General features: G+C 39.7%; 1 protein-coding gene across 1 annotated transcript in view; it reads right to left on the reverse strand.

Moving 5' to 3' along the window:
• Positions 1–17,357, reverse strand: part of NDST3 (N-deacetylase and N-sulfotransferase 3) — a 185,430-nt gene that overhangs the window by 58,167 nt on the left and 109,906 nt on the right. The window lies entirely within an intron of this gene.

Raw genomic sequence — 17,357 nt, forward strand, 5'->3', positions numbered from 1 at the left:
GTGTTTATTGGAAGGACTGATGCTGAGGCTGAAACTCCAATACTTTGGCCACCTCATGCGAAGAGTTGACTCATTGGAAAAGACCCTGATGCTGGGAGGGATTGAGGGTAGGAGGAGCAGGGGATGACAGAGGATGAGATGGCTGGATGGCATCACCGACTCGATGCACATGAGTTTGGGTAAACTCTGGGAGTTGGTGATGGACAGGAAGGCCTGGTGTGCTGCGATTCATGGGGTCGCAAAGAGTTGGACACGACTGAGCAACTGAACTGAACTGAACTGAGGCCAGAAAGAGCAATCATGTAATTAGAGGGTTGGAGCTTTAACCTACATGATATCAAACTGAGCTTCTCTGAAGGAAAGGAGGAAAGAGAGGGCTGGAAATTAAGTTTGCATGTGGCCAGTGATTTAATCAAACATGTCAATGTAATGGAATCCCAATGAAAACCCTGGACGCTGAAGGCCAGTGGTGCCTCTCGGCTGGTGAACACACTGACGTGGCCTGGCCTCACCATGAGTGGCAGAGAAGCGCTGTGTTCTTCCCCAGGCCCTGTGCTCTGTGTATCCTGTATAATAAGACTGGAATCATAATGGCAGTGCTTTCCTGAGGTCTGTGGGCCATTCTAGCAACTTGTGCAACCTGAGGGGATGGGGGAAAGCCTGAATTTGTAACCAGGAGACCTGGCGGATCCCTCAGCCACTTGGGGCTGGCATCTGAGGTAAAGGCAGTTTTCTTGGGAACCAGGCCCTTAAACCTGTGGAGTCTGATGCTAATACAAGCAGTTAACATCAGAATTGAATTGAATTACAGTACATTCTTTTCAGGTGGACATAGAATAGGATATGAAAGAGACAAATAGTGAAATGGTTGGGGGAGTTAGAAAATTAGAAATTTTCTTTAATAAAAATTATTGATGTACCATGAGTGCCCTCCTTCTGACTCTTGTGGAGGAAGTGGTGCTATTTTTTCATCTTCAGACTAGAGCATCAGGACTACACTGAGAGATTAATATATTTTTTCAGTATTATTTAGGGCAGGGGCCCTAACCATCGGGCCATGGACCAGCACTGGTCTGTGGACAGTTAGGAACTGGGCTGCATAGCAAAAGGTGAGCGAAACCAAAACCAAACACCACCCGCCCCCTATCATGGTCTGTGGAAAAACTGTCTGCCACAAAAATGGCCCCTGATGCCAAAAAGGCTGGGGACTGCTGATTTATGGAACTGCAAGTGAAAGCTTAGCAGAAGAGACAGCAACTTATAAACAAGAGAAAGTAGTAAAAGTGGGCAAAACTTGGTGATGGATGAGTAATAATTAACAACAAATGATATTGGAAAAAAGAAGGGAAATAAATGGTACCTAGAGCAAGAGGAGCCTTAAGTTAGTAAAAGAATGAACAATGAGTCAAAAGAGGCAAGATAAAGATAGGGAAAAAAAATGGAAGAAAATGTTTATGGTTTCATGGTTAAATAGAGTTTAGTTGGTAAAACTGACATGGATAGGCTTTTAGATTAAAAAAGAGGCAGGAAGGCACCAATATTTTGGTGGACGTCTTTGAGTACTTTCTGTGAGGCAAGAAAACAATCTGAAATCAAGCCTAAATGTTGGAGACTGAATTGATGAAGTGAGTCAGTGGGTGTAGAGCCATATATACCCAGAAAGGACTGCTGGTAAGATATGGAGTATTATAAGGGCAATGTGAAGTTCTCTGTAGAATGGCCAGGGTTCTAGTTACAGGTTTCAGCTGTCAGTCTTATGAGGGAATGGTGGGTCAGAGCATAAGAAATGATGAAACCAGAGGTGACAATGTGGAGGCAAGTGGAGAGGAAGTCACAGAAAGGGATTTCTCAAGAAGGTTACTGAAGATGAACTCAAGGATATCTGCAACTGGTTGGGTGACTATGAAGAGAATTCTTTCAAGGCTCAGAGAGTCAAGGAGAAGTAAAAAATTAGAACAAAAATTGTGCCAAACATTTTGTGAATGCTCTTCCTGAATTGGGAAGAGTGGTGGGAGCATTTAAACAAAAATGACATCTGATAGAAATGTTTAAGTTAGTAGCACACTATCAAAATATTCCATCTCCTTTCACTTGGAAACATAAATGCTTAAGAGCATGCTGGGCAGTGCTGCTGAGAGCTCTGTTCGATGCTGGTTAGTTCACAGTCCAGCCAGCCATTCCGAGTTATGAATATATATTTAAAAATTCTGAACAAAATGGTGCGTTACTTCCTATATGCTTCATCAGATCTGATTTCTCTTGTAAATATAAGTAGGGATCATTTGCAAAATAACAGAGTAGAATTTCCTGTGCAGACAGATGCTTTTTATATTTATAAAGCTTGAGCTCTTTTTTTTACCTCTTTAATGCTCTGGGAAACTAGAAACTGATATGATTTTTCATATCGAGTTTAGTTTAACATATGGCAGAGAACTCTCGGAGACGATCTCCAAACGTCGCAGTTAACAGTTTCCAGCCTACACAGGAAGCGGAGCTGTGCTGCTGACGCATTCCTGTTCTATGGGAAAACCACAGAGAACAGCCTAAAGTTAAACCACAGAAACTGTGTGGATACAAAGTGCGGTGTTCAACTGAAACCACAGTAACACACAAAGCTTTGGTTGATGTTTCAATTCTACTTCTACATTGTTCTAGCAGAATATTTCAAGGCATATCAATAACTAAGTAGCTGTTAAGTCTATTCTTGGCTTTTACTTAGACAAAAAACAAGCTCTGAATTTGGATATTGCATATTCTGAGGGGCCTCAGTTTAGTAATCACCTCATATTTGTAAGTCTTCTACTAGATTCTTAAGTATAACAAAAACAAAACAAACACCTCATCCATTCAGAGCCCTTGGGGAGGAGTTAGGATGATCTTTGTGCAGAATAGCTTTCAGGTACTACGTTCCTCCTGTATTACAGAATATATGAAAAATAAAATATTAAATATACCAATTATCTCAGCTTTGCATAGACTCGTATGTTTTGTCAGAAAACCGTTCTATTCTACTGCATAGCTATGCTTTTTGAGTTCTTGGGTGCTTTTTATTAGGTGTTTTTGTTTTTGTTTGCGTGGGGGGGCTGTGAGCTCCTACTTTCCTTCTCAGCTTTTATTTCCCACTCCCATTGCTCTATCACTGTTTCTCTCATGTTTGTGCATAATATGTCCCTTAGGATGAGAAACCAGATTAAGCAGTGTGGCTTCAGATCAGATCAGTCGCTCAGTCATGTCTGACTCTTTGCGACCCCATGAATCGCAGCACGCCAGGCCTCCCTGTCCATCACCAACTCCCGGAGTTCACTCAGACTCATGTCCATCAAGTCAGTGATGCCATCCAGCCATCTTATCCTTTGTCGTCCCCTTCTCCTCTTGCCCCCAATCCCTCCCAGCATCCGAGTCTTTTCCAATGAGTCAACTCTTCGCATGAGGTGGCCAAAGTACTGGAGTTTCAGCTTTAGCATCATTCCTTCCAACCACAGCCTTGTCTAACTCAATGAAATTGAGCCATGCCCGTGGGGCAACCCAAGATGGGCGGGTCATGGAGGACAGATCTGACAGAATGTGGTCCACTGGAGAAGGGAATGGCAAACCACTTCAGTATGCTTGCCTTGAGAACCCCATGAATAGTATGAAAAGCAGTGTGGCTTAATTCTGTTTAAAAATGAGGCTCTTCAAGGTTCTGAATGTGGGCCAGGTATAGTCTATCAAGAAAGCACAATGACAGAGAAAGAATGAAAACTTTTCTCTTACTGTTTCTCTTTGGTCAAATTAGGGAATTTCTTTGAGCCCCAGTTTCCTCATCTATGATGTGCCTCATAGAATTGCTGTTGAGAACTGAATAAGTTAATATACACAAAGCCTCATGGAATTGCTGCTAGAATGAAATAGAGTCCCTTATGACAAGTGTGGACTTCCCTGGTGGTTCAGATGGTAAAGAATCCATCTACGAGGCAGGAGACACAGGTCTGATTCCTAGGTCAGGAAGATCCCCTCCAGAAGAGCCTGGCAATCCACTCCGGTATTCTTGCCTGGACAATTCCATGGACAGCGACACCTGGCAGGCTACAGTCCATGAGCTCGCAAAGAGTCGGACAGGACTGAGTGACTAACACTTTCACTTTCACAACAAGCATGGTGCCCATGGCCTGGCACAAGGTATCAACAGGTTCCCTTTGTCTCTTTCTCTCCTGTTCAGGGGCCCTTCTGGCTTATCACCTTGTTCTTGTTGCAGTCCATACAGTTGTGTCAGGGAAAAAGCAGAATTACAGAAATATTAGTGTTTCACCACTTATCCTATGGAATTTTACAAGGTGTTAATATTTTAAAATTTGAAGAAAAAGAGACTTTAGATGCTCAAAAAGTATTGTTGAACCAAATCCCCTAATATAATACCGTGACTTAAATAATTTCTATAAATGGTAATTCATAGTTGAACTGACTTGATCATTTTTTGTTAATAGAAACTCCTGTGTTAGTACTTTAAAAGTCAGTGCTTTATCTGTTAAAAAAAGATAATGGAAACTCATTAAAAGAAAAATTATAAAATACAGAAAAGCAGAAAGAAAAAAGTCCCCAATTTCAACATCCAAATATCCATTTCTTTTCAGTACTTTTATCTGTAGTTTTTTTTAAGCAAGATTCTGATACCTTATATATAATTTTGAATCCTAGTTATACATAATATAGGGTTTCCCTGGTGGCTCAGGAGGTAAAGAATCTGCCTGCAATGCAGGTTCGATCCCTGGGTTGGGAAGATACCCTGGAAAAGGGAATGGCAATCCACTCCAGTATTCTTGCCTGGAGAATTCCATGGACAGAGGAGGCTGACGTGTGCATGGGTTGCAGAATCTGACGTGACTGAGCAACTAACATAAATATACATATCTTAACTTCTCATATTATTGCCAAATTATTTGTACACACAAATGTTTAAACCTGCATAATAGCCTAAGTGGACACTATGTAAGCATTTCCTTTCAGTCGGACATCATTTATTTCCATTGTCTTTTCTTATTACAATTAGCACTTTAAAAAAAATCTAGAATAGATTCCTAGGAATGGAATTAGTGTGTTAAAGGATAGGAAGATTTCTTTTAAAGGCTTTTGCCAAACTGGAAAATGGCAATTTCAGAATTATAATTTTAGTACGGAGGACACCTAGCCAAGCCTCCCTGGCATTTCCCTGTCTTGTTTTCTCTAGATGAGTCTTAGCATTTTTCACCCAGGATAGCAATCTCACCTGGGTTTGCTCACTTTACTGATGCCAATGCAGTGAGCGCTCAGATGGCCTGGTAACACTTTTGAACCCTGACTTCTAATATCTATTAAATATCTAACTTCTAATAAGAGAGACCTGTGTTGTTGTTATTACCTTGCTGAGTTCCTGACACACTGAGTTTATCCACAAGCCGTACTGAACACAGGGTTCACTGGTTTGGAAGGAAAGATGTGGCCAACCTCCTCATCTTGGAAATCAAAAGGCCCAATTATCTGTGGGACTGATACCTGCCCTGAAGACAGTATCATATGACCTTCAGAAAGAACCACAATTCTGCTGAGACCCAAGACCAAAACCTCAGGAGCAAATATATGCAATGACAATGTGGCTTCCATGGGGGCCTCCATCCAAGACAGGACATCACTGAGGCCTGTAGCAGGCAGCACAACTATCTGGGCCCTCAGGCAAGCGAGGTCCAATAGAACACTGAGCGTTAGTGGAAGGCAGCCGCGGAGAAAGGCCGTGCATTAAACCCCGCAAAGTGAAACCTTATTAAGATCCTACTGGTTACTACAGGGAACGCTGAGACACCCTGAACCTCAGTTATAATACAATACAATATGCCTTGGAGGTCAGATTGAAACAGAACCGAGCATCCTGCAGGGAATATCAAATAGGTGAAATTCTAATTTGAACAGAACTTTCTTACATTATCCTGGCTAGCTCTGATTTTCCTTTCCTAAACAGAATTCTCAGGCATTTTGGGGTACAGTGAGAATTGATCTGGCTTTGACTGAGTTCTTCTAGAGCAGAAGTTCCTACAACCAAGAAAAGAGTGAGTAGGCAGGGAACCGAGGCTTTACATCACACTAAATGTCCTTGCCTGGAGAATCCCAGGGATGGGAGAGCCTGGTGGGCTGCCATCTATGGGGTCGCACAGAGTCGGACATGACTGAAGCGACTTAGCAGCAGCAGCAGCAGAAGCTCTCTGAGATGTGGTACATAGGGGTTTATGGAGAAGATGCTTGAGAGGCAGCAATTAAAATAGAATATTGTAAACTACCCGCTGTTCCTAAAACACACAAAGCACACTTATGGGGTTTTTGTACTTGCTGCTCCCTCTGCCTGGAGATAATATCAGGGAGGTAAGGGTTCAGTTCCCACGGGGTCCTGTAGGTCACGGTAAGGAGTCAAGCTTCTACACTGAAGAAGGAGGTCTGGAAGACGTGAGCAGAGACATAATATGACCTGACTTACATTATTCCCCACTCAGAGGACCAGGAGGGTTCAGGATGGGGAACACATGTAAACCTGTGGCGGATTCATTTTGATATTTGGCAAATCTAATACAGTTATGTAAAGTTTAAAAATAAAATAAAATTTAAAAAAAAAAATTAAAAAAAAAAAAAAAAAAAAAAAAACCTATAGAAAAGCAAAAAATTAGGACAACGAACATCTGTATATTCTTTACCTATTCTCCAGCTGCTTACATTTCACTCCATTTGCTTGGTATTTTCTTTGTTTCTCCCTTAAATGTACCTGTTATTTTGCTAAATCACTTGAAAATAAGTTGCAGATAGTAAAACACTGCCACTAAATCCTTAGCATGCATCATCTAAGAACACTATAAAATCAAATATAATCATGTCTGCTGCTGCTGCTAAGTCGCTTCAGTCGTGTCTGACTCTGTGCGATCCCATAGACGGCAGCCCACCAGGCTCCCCCCATCCCTGGAATTCTCCAGGCAAGAACACTGGAGTGGGTTGCCATTTCCTTCTCCAATGCATGAAAGTGAAAAGTGAAAGTGAAGTCGCTCAGTCGTGTCCGACTCTTCGCAACCCCATGGACTGCAGCCTACTAGGCTCCTCTGCCCATGGGATTTTCCAGGCAAGAGTACTGGAGTGGGGTGCCATTGCCTTCTTCAATGTCTAAGAAGACATAATTAATTCAATATCATCTATTGTCCAGTTCCTATTTAAATTGCTCTATTTGTTCCATAGTTGTCTGTGATAAATCATATTTTCCAAAGATGTGCCCCACCCCACCAGTTTCTCTCTCTTCTAAAATTCTGTCACTCCCTCGTGGAGAGGTGGAATCAAATTCTCCTCCCTCTGAATGCAGGCAAGCAGCGTGTGAGCAGACATGCTGCTGTGACTTCTGAACCCCAGGCAGTTCTGCTTCTGCCTTGGTCATCCTGACACGTGATGAGTTCTGTGTGAGTGCCTGAGGGCTTTTTGCTGTGAGGAAGCCCCTAGAAGCCTGAGGGAGATGTCACAAAGGAGAGGGTGGGATGATTGGAGGGAATAGCATCAAACATACACATTATCATATGTGAAACAGGTAACCAGCATGAGTTCAAGCTTGATGCATGAAAGAGGGCACCCAAAGCCGGTGCTCTGGGACAGCCTAGAGGGGAGTGGGGAGAGAGAGGTGGGAGGCTGGGTTCAGGACGGGGGGCACATGTATACCTATGGCCAGTTCATGGTGATGTATGGCAGAAGCCATCATGATACTGTAAAATAATTATCGTCCAGTTAAAATAAAGAAATTAATTAAAAACAAACAAACAATAAGAAAAGAGCCTCCAGTGAGGAGATGCCCTGCCAGCTAGCAGCTGTTCCAGCTGCAAAGTTTTCAGCTCTAGTCACCATCTGACTGCAGCCTCAAGAAACACTGGAGACCAGAATCTTCACCATGTGCAGCCCTCCCTGAATTCTGACCGTTAGAAACCATGAGTCATGACATAATAATTACTGTTTTCTTTTTAAGCCATTGTGTTTTGGGGACACTTTGTTACCCAGAAGTATTAACTAGAAAAATGACTTTTACAGATATATATTTTTTAAAAATTCAGGATTGAATGAAGGCTTAAGATTTAGAAATTGTATTAGGTTCTTATGTCTTTTGGGCTTCCTCAGATGGTAAAGAATCCGCCTGCAATGCAGGAGACCTGGGTTTGATCCCTGGGTTGGGAAGATCCCCTGGAGAAGGGCATGGCAACCCACTCCAGTATTCTTGCCTAGAAAATCCCCATGGACAGAGGAGCCTGGCAGGCTATAGTCCATGGGGTTGCAAAGAGTCAGACATGACTGAGAGACTAAGCACAGCACAGATTATATCTTTTAGTTTCTTTTAAACTAGAATGATCCCTCTTCTTTAATTTTTTTCAAACATATTTTTTTGAAAACTCCAGGACATTTGTTTTATAGAATATACCAGATTTTGGACTTGTGAGATTGTTTTTACATGATTAAATTCATGGTTAAAATGTACTGTCAAGGGATTTCTCTGGTGGTCCAGTGGCTGGGACTCCATGCTTCCCATTCAGGGGGTGTGAGTTCAGTCCCTCACTGGGGATCAGGATCCTACAGGCTGCAACTAAGAGTCTGCATGCTCAAACTAGATATGCCACATGCCACCATGAAGATGTGTCACAGCCAAATAAATACATAAAAATAAATACTAAAAAAAATCACAGCTGGGACAAATTCTGGGAGGTACAAAGAGACTAAAAAATCCAACTGCCCCTTAAAAAAATGTACTGTCAGAAAGATAAAAAGGTATCTTTTAAAGTTCTTTCACTTTTAGAAAAATTGTGGTAAAAACACATGAAATCTACCCTCTTAGCAAATTATTTAATGTACAGTATAGTATGTACACAGGGTTGTACAGCAGATGTCTAGAACTTCTCATCTTGCATAGCTAGAACTCTATACCCACTGAAGAGCAACTCTCCATCTTCTTCTCCCTCTAGCCCCTGGCAGCCACCATTCCACTTGGTTTCTATGACTCTGACTACTTCAGACACCTCAAGAAATGGATTTATGCTGTATTTGTCCTCAAGTTTCATTCACGTTGTAGCCTATGATAGGATTTTCTTCCTTTTTAAGGCTGAATAATATTCCACTGTGCATATATACCATATTTTCTTTATTCATTCATCTGTCAAAGGACATTTCTTGTCTATTGCAAATAATGCTGCAGCGAACATTCAACAGCCAGTATCTCTTTAAAATCTCATTTTCAATTCTTCTGGACAAATATCCAAAAGTAAGATTGCTGGATCATATGTGTGCTAAGTCGTTCCAGTCATGTCTGACTCTTTGTGACCCTATGGACTGTAGCCCACCAGGCTCCTCTGTCCATGGGATTCTCCAGGCAAGAATACTGGAGCGAGTTGCCATGCCCTTCTCCAGACTGGACTGACCATATGGTAGTCCTACATATGGTAGTCCTATTTTTAATTTTTTCAGGAAACTCCATTCTGTTTTCCATAGTGGCTGTAACATTTCACATTCTGTCCTTAGAGGTTGCACCACTCTGCACCACTATGATGTATGAGAGTATATGTTTTCCCACAGCCTTGTTAACAGAATATTTTATCAGTCTTTTGAATTTTTGACAATATAGTCAATAAGAAGTGGTATCTCAGTATCTTTAACCTTGGATTTTTCTTCCTGTGCATGCAACTGACGATCTTTTCATAAAGTTCAGTTCAGTTCAGTCGCTCAGCTGTGTCTGATTCTTTGTGACCCCCATGGACTGCAGCACGCCAGGCTGCATCACCAACTGTCCATCAGCCTGTCCATTACCAGCTCCCGGAGTTTACTCAGACTCATGTCCATTGAGTCGGTGATGCCATCCAACCATCTCATCCTCTCTTGTCTCCTTCTCCTCCTGCCTTCAATCTTTCCTAGCATCACAGTCTTCAAATGAATCAGTTCTTCACATCAGGTGGCCAAAGTATTGGAGTTTCAGCTTCAGTATCAGTCCTTACAATGAATATTCAGGACTGATTTCCTTTAGGATGGACTGGTTGGATCTCCTTGCAGTCCAAGGGACTCTCGAGAGTCTTCTCCAGCACCACAATTCAAAAGCATCAATTCTTTGGCGCTCAGATTTCTTTATAGTCCAGCTCTCACATCCATACATGACCACTGGAAAAACAACAGCCTTGACAAGACAGATCTTTGTTGGCAAACTAATGTCTCTGTTTTTAATATGCTATCTAGATTGGTCATAAGTTTTCTTCCAAGGAGTAAGCATCTTTTTATTTCATGGCTGTAGTCACCATCTGCAGTGATTTGGGAGCCCAAGAAAATAAAGTCTGACACTGTTTCCACTCTTTCTCCATCTATTTGCCATGAAGTGATGGGACGGGATGCCATGATCTTAGTTTTCTGAGTGTTGAGCTTTAAGCCAACTTTTTCACTCTCCTCTTGCACTTTCATTAAGAGGTTCTTTAGTTCCTCTTCACTTTCTGCCATAAGGGTGGTGTCGTCTGCATATCTGATGTTATTGATATTCTTCCAGCAATCTTGATTCCAGCTTGTGCTTCATCCATCCCAGTATTTCTCATGATGTACTCTGTATATCAGTTAAATAAGCACAGTGACAAAAATACAGCCTTGACATACTCCTTTCCCTATATGGAACCTGTCTGTTGTTCCATGTCCAGTTCTAACTGTTGCTTCCTGATCTGCACACAGATTTCTCAAGAGGCAGGTCAGGTGGTCTGGTATTCCCATCTCTTTCAGAATTTTCCATAGTTTATTGTGATCCACACAGTCAAAGGCTTTGGCATAGCCAATAAAGCAGAAATAGATGTTTTTCTGGAACTCTCTTGCTTTTTTGATGATCCAGTGGATGTTGGCAATTTGATCTCTGGTTCCTAAGCCTTTTCTAAAACCAGTTTGAACATCTGGAAGTTCATGGTTCACGTATTGCTGAAGCCTGGCTTGGGGAATTTTGAGCATTACTTTGCTAGCGTGTGAGATGAGTGTACTTGTGTGGTAGTTTGAGCATTATATACAACCCCATGGACTGTATATAATTCTCTAGGCCAGAATACTGGAGTGGGTAGCCTTTCCCTTCTCCAGGGGTTCTTCCCAACCCAGGGATTGAACCCATGTCTCCTGCATTGCAGGCAGATTCTTTACCAGCTGATCCACAAGGGAAGCCCTTTCATAATGTTAATGACTTTCAAAAGGATATCCCTGAATGGCATGTTGGGAGAAATGAAAGCACAGTAATGCAAACTCTTAAGTCAAATGAATTCTGTGAGTAATTCTGTGGGTATTTCCAAGGCACCTAGATTTTTCTTCAGATTCAAAGACAGTATACATATATGCATGTATGTTAATCCATTGTCATTTATTGAGTCTACTATGCAACAAAATTTTGCAATATATCGATTAAAAAATGGAATAAAACATGATGATGCTTTCTATTAAGGAATGCACAAACTATTGGATGAGAAAGATAATTGATTACAGTATTGGGGGCAAGTTATGTTATGGTTATGGCATGTTCAAGAGAAACTGGAGAGTTGGGGGAATTTTTCTATAAAAAGATGATAAATAAGCTCAGATTTTCTGGAAGGTATGCTAGCTGAGGTAGAGGCACTTGAAGGCACAGAATGAGATAACAGGTCCTGTATAGGGAACTACAAATTCTTCTTTATGCGTGGCGTGAAAGGTGGATATATGAGATTATTGAAAAAAGAAACCATAAAGGTGTGTAGGAGCCAGGCTTAATTTTTTCCAAGTTAAAGATTTTTTGTTTGTTTATAAGTTATGTGAAACTATGAAAGAATTAAACAAAGAATAACACAATATTCATTTCTTTAATATCTAATTTCTTAAAAATATCCATTTCAATGAGTTGAGAATTTACAATATTCCTATTTTTCTTAACTGTAGAATCAAAAAGATTTGATCATGCTTTCTTGGATTATTCTTAATTTCACAGTGGCAAGTAATTATATAATACCAGTTAGTCATGAAGAACACTGATAGAAAAATAGGGCTAATAATGGAAAGTAGGAAACAAATGAAATAAAGTGTCTCGGCTTTGCAAATTTAAAAGTCTAAATTTAATAGAACAAAAATTGTTTTAAATGTTTTGTTACATGTAATATTAATAAGATTTATTGTTTTAAGACAAAAATATATAGTTTATTATTCATAGTTCTTTAAAAGTACATCTGATATTTTTCCTTAGCTATAGCTGTTTATTATAGCTTTTTTTCAAAAGCACTTATTTTTTGTTTTTCACTCAAAAAATGGGTTGCTTTTTCTAGACAATGGCCAGAAATTTTAAGCCATTTGCACATTTTCCTGGTACCAGGTAACTGAGTCCTATTCAGAGGTGACGTGCATCACATCAAGGCCAGTTTACCCAGGAGCGCAGAAGCAGTGTGTTGCAGTGCTGGAAGCACCGAACCCAGAGTCACGAAGGCTGAGGTTCTCTTCAGAAAAACAGGCGTGGTCTTGAGTCTAAAATTGGGTGATCAAGTAGAGGAATTTTGTGGTTCTTTCCAGCTTTAATTATCCATTGTTCCACGTCAGGCTAATTCATCATCATTTGTAAAAACCTGCCAAACATTTAGGGCCCCGTAAAAATTTCCTGGATCCTGAATTTCTTTCTCTTGAAAGCAGAGAATCTGCTAGAATGTAGTTATATTAAAACCAGGCTTATTGTAACTCACATTTGGATATGCCCCTAAGTCAAGCGATGGTCCTAAAACATAGCTATTTTTGTGTTTAGTTAATCATTTAGAAAACATTTAATGACCTCTTACTAGATTTAAAACATTAATCCAGATACCATGGGAAGCACAAAAATGAAAGACACATAGATCATTCTGCAAGAATGTCCCCTCATATAGGAGAAAAGGTGCTATACATGTATACAAATAACTGCAGCAAGGCAGGTGTTAGGTGACATGGGACACATAGGGAACAACTGCAATGAGTGAATACTAATTTTCCCTCTGATATATCACTAAATAAATAATTACATTTTATATCCTTCACTGTTAGTGTTACATAATTCTTTATGATTGTTGTCTTTAACGTAACATTTTATGTGTGTGTGCTGGTTTTAAGAGTATACATGTTCAATGTAGACCTATAAAAATTAGGCAAATGAGCAAAAATCATCTTTACTCTTATGATCTAGGGCAACCATTGTTAACATTCTGCTGAATTCATTCTAGTTTAGTTGCATGCTCACATCTAGTTTTCTAATAACTTATTTTTTTCATTAAATAGAAATATTTTCTATATCATTAAAAATTATTATACAATGTATTTCTTAATGGCTGAATGTATTCCACTGTGGGGGGAACACAATTTGCTCTTGTAGTACCCCTACCCCATTGTTGGACATTAAATATAATTCATTCACATATGAAATACTACTTATCAAGGTCTGGAGTATCACTGAAGCTCATAATTACTATCTTTCAAATCTGGTATAATTTTTTTCTTTCCTGTAGCTAATAACTACTTGATTCTATCAGAATTTCTCATTCTCATTCAGTCCTTAAAAAGTGTCATGTGCTAAATTACTAGCATGCCTACTTGTACCTGGACCTTTCATCTTCTTTTCTTTTTTAAAAAAACTCTGTATTTTGTTTTGGGGCATAGCCAGTTGACAATGTTGTGATAGTTTCAGGTGAACAGCAAAGGGATTCAGCAATACATATACATGTATCCTTCTCCCCCAGACTCCCCTTCCATATCCAGGCTGCCATATAACACTGAGCAGAGTTCCATGTGTTATACAGTAGGACCTTTCTTAATTTTAACACAAACTTTATCCAGACATTTTATTTCGGGATGGAGAATTCATGGGAAACAGGCCGTGGGAAACACTCCTCACTCCGTTCTGCCAGGCAGCCCTTGCTAACTAATGATAGTAGTCTTTCCTTGGCTAAGACGTGGGCTGAGTCTAGAAGCGCGCTTCTTAACGGCAAGTCTCTAGGGAACTACAGTTGCTTCCAAAAATTGGAGTTTGAGTGCCAGATGAAGTTAATTTGGATTCCTTGAATATATTTTGGTATCTAACAAGGTCTGTCATTTATTTTGAGTCCCAGGATTTATCTGAAAGTAATTGTCTACTGAAGGTTTTCTGAATCAGAAAAAACAAGTTTTGGGAAGTTTTTTTCCTCCCGTTTATTCCCTGTGAATCTCCTCAGCAAGACAAATTTGCCAAAGGTTACTGATAAAGGCCTGAAAAGTAGCAAACTTTGCTAAACATTTGAAGGGTTTGTTCAGTTAGTTTAGTCCAAATTAGTATTCAAGATTAACATAAGCTTTGCTATGAGATTTTTTTCAGTTAAGATAATAATATGGTTTTTAATTAGTAAAAAATAAATATTTGTAAATATATTGGACATGACCAATGCAAAGAAATAGAGGAAACAATAAAATGGGAAAGACTCGGGATCTCTTCAAGGAAATTGGAGATACCAAGGGAACATTTCATACAAAGATGGGCACAATAAAGGACAGAAATGGTATGGACCTAACAGAAGTAGAAGAGATTAAGAAGTGGCAAGAATACACAGAAGAACTGTATGAAAAAGGTCTTAATGACCCAGATAACCGCCATGGTGTGGTCACTCACTAGAGCCAGACATCCTGGAGGGTGAAGCCTAGCAGGCCTTAGGAAGCCTTATTATGAACAAAGCTAGTGGAGGTGATGGAATTCCAGCTGAGCTATTTAAAAATCCTATAATATGATGCTGTTAAAGTACTGCTGTCAATATGCTAGCAAATTTGGAAAACTCAGCAGTGGCCATAGGACTGGAAAAGGTTAGTTTTCATTTCAATCCCAAAGGAAATGCTAGAGAATGTTCAAACTACAGTTGTGCTAATTTCACATGCTAGCAAGGTAATGCTCAATATCCTTCAAGTTAGGCTTCAACAGTATATGAACTGAGAACTTCCAGATTTAGAAAAGGCAGAGGAACCAGAAATCAAATTGCCAACATTGGTTGGATTATAGAAAAAGCAAGGGAATTAAAAATATATATATACTTCTGCCTCATTGAGTAAAGCCTTAGACTGTGTGGATCACAAGAAACTGTGGAAAATTCCCAAAGAGATGGGAATACCACCTTACCTGCCTCCTTAGGAACCTGTATTCAGGTCAAGAAGCAACAGCTAGAACCGGACATGGAATAATGGACTGGTTCCAAATTGGGAAAGGAGTACATCAAGGCTGTATCTTATCACCCTGCCTATTTACAGAGTACATCAGGTGAAATGTTGGGCTGGATGAATCCCAAGCTGGAATGAAGATCGCTAGGAGAAATATCAGCAACCTCAGATTTGCAGATGATACCACCCTAATGGCAGAAAGCAAAGAGGAACTTAAGAGCCTCTTGATGAGGGTGAAAGGGGAGAGTGAAAAACCTGGCTTAAAGCTTAACATTCAAAAAATGAAGATATGGCATCTGGTCCCATCATTTCATGGCAAGTTGATGGGAGAAAAGTGGAAACAGTGACAGATTTTATTTTCCTAGACTCCAAAATCACTGTGGACAGTGACTGAAGCCATGAAATTAAAGACAGTTCTCCTTGGAAGAAAAGCTATGACAAATCTAGACAGTGTATTAAAAAGTGGAGACATCACGTTGCTGACAAAGGTCCATATAGTCAAAGCTATGGTTTTTCCACATTCCATGTGGATGTGAGCGTTGGACCATAAAGAAGACTGAGTACTGGAGAACTGATGCTTTCGAATTGTGGTGCTGGAGAAGACTCTTGAGAGTCCCTTGGACTGCAAGGAGATCCAACCAGTCAATCCTCAAGGAAATCAACCCTGAATATTCATTGGAAGGACTGGTGCTGAAGCTGAAGCTCCAATACTTTGACCACCTGTGAAGAGCTGACTCACTGGAAAAGACCCTGATACTGGGAAAGATTGAGGGCAAGAGGAGAAGGGGGTGACAGAGGATGAGATGGTTGGATGGCATCACCAACTCAATGGACATGAGTTTGAGCAAACTCTGGGAGATAGTGAAAGACAGGAAAACCTGGCATGCTGCAGTTCATGGGGTCACAGAGAGTTAGACACGACCTAGCAACTGAACAACAACTGAACAACAACAGTTGGTCATGAATGATCTAGTTTTGAATTCTTCTATGTTAAATACAACTAATTTGGTTTAGAAAGTTCTGAAATTACAATACTACTAAGAATTTCTTAAGTGCCAGAGCAACTGTTGTTTAAAAAAATCAAATAAATGATTACCTGTTCACAGTCCTACTGCTCTTTGATGAAAGGAAACAGAAAACATTAGAATTTTACAGATTGTAGATTAAGGAGTCTTAAAATTATGGTGATAATGTTACCATATTAAGAATATTTTAACTGAGTTTTCAGTTCACAATCAGGCATTGGTTTAACTCTTTGGGTTGAATTGAGGGAAAAAAAGAAGAAAACCATATGATATGATTCCAAAGAGACTTCTATTTGTAAAGAAGATAGAGAACCAGGTTATTTATGATATATAAATCAGAATTATTTATATTTTGGCCAGTAGAAAGGTTAATAAACTTCCAAAAGGCCAAATGCCATAGAAATTCAGACTATAGTGATTTTGGGATATATGTGTTGATTTTGCCCAAAGATGAGTTATGCTTACTTACTTCTATCTCATTTTCTAGGAGCTGAGAAATAAATAGCTATTGAATACTAGTAGACAATGAAAAATATCTGCAATTTTGATTGCAAGACTGGTAAAATTAAGGTCAAGAGAGGGTTCTTAGAATTTTTTTTCTCATTTGGAGAATTACATTTTTTAAAAAATCTTGAATATTGCTGACATTAGGGACAAATTTACAATAAATAAGTACAGCTTTATATTTTATATCAGTGATTTTCAGAAGGGAAATAAAAATCCCTTCTTTTCCTTATACACCTTACTTCCATTAGTTATTTCTCATAAACTTGATGACACTTGCCTCAAACAGAAATAAATACAAATGGTTCCTTTGGGAGCTGGCACCTTGCTATTAAGAAGTAAAGGAGAAACAATAGTAGTAGCCCAAAGAACAGGCTGCTCTGCCCTGGCCTGAGACAGAGCAAAACAAGATCTAACATGAGTGTTTCAGCAATGACCATATTTGCTTACCTAATTCCTCTCCCATTTCACTTCTACTTTTACTTTAAGTAAGATAAAAATAGAGGTATAGTCACCTAAATGAAAAACTGGTCCCAGTAGGAACAGAAGAGTTTCATAGGTGAAAATTTTATTCTGCATAAAAGCAAGAATATCTGAATTTTCATCACTTTCCAATGCAGAGAAGGGCTTGCTAGCGCCCTTCCTTGGTTCTTCTGT

The sequence above is a fragment of the Bubalus bubalis genome, chromosome 7 (assembly GCF_019923935.1).
Source record: "Bubalus bubalis isolate 160015118507 breed Murrah chromosome 7, NDDB_SH_1, whole genome shotgun sequence".
Lineage (NCBI taxonomy): Eukaryota > Metazoa > Chordata > Mammalia > Artiodactyla > Bovidae > Bubalus > Bubalus bubalis.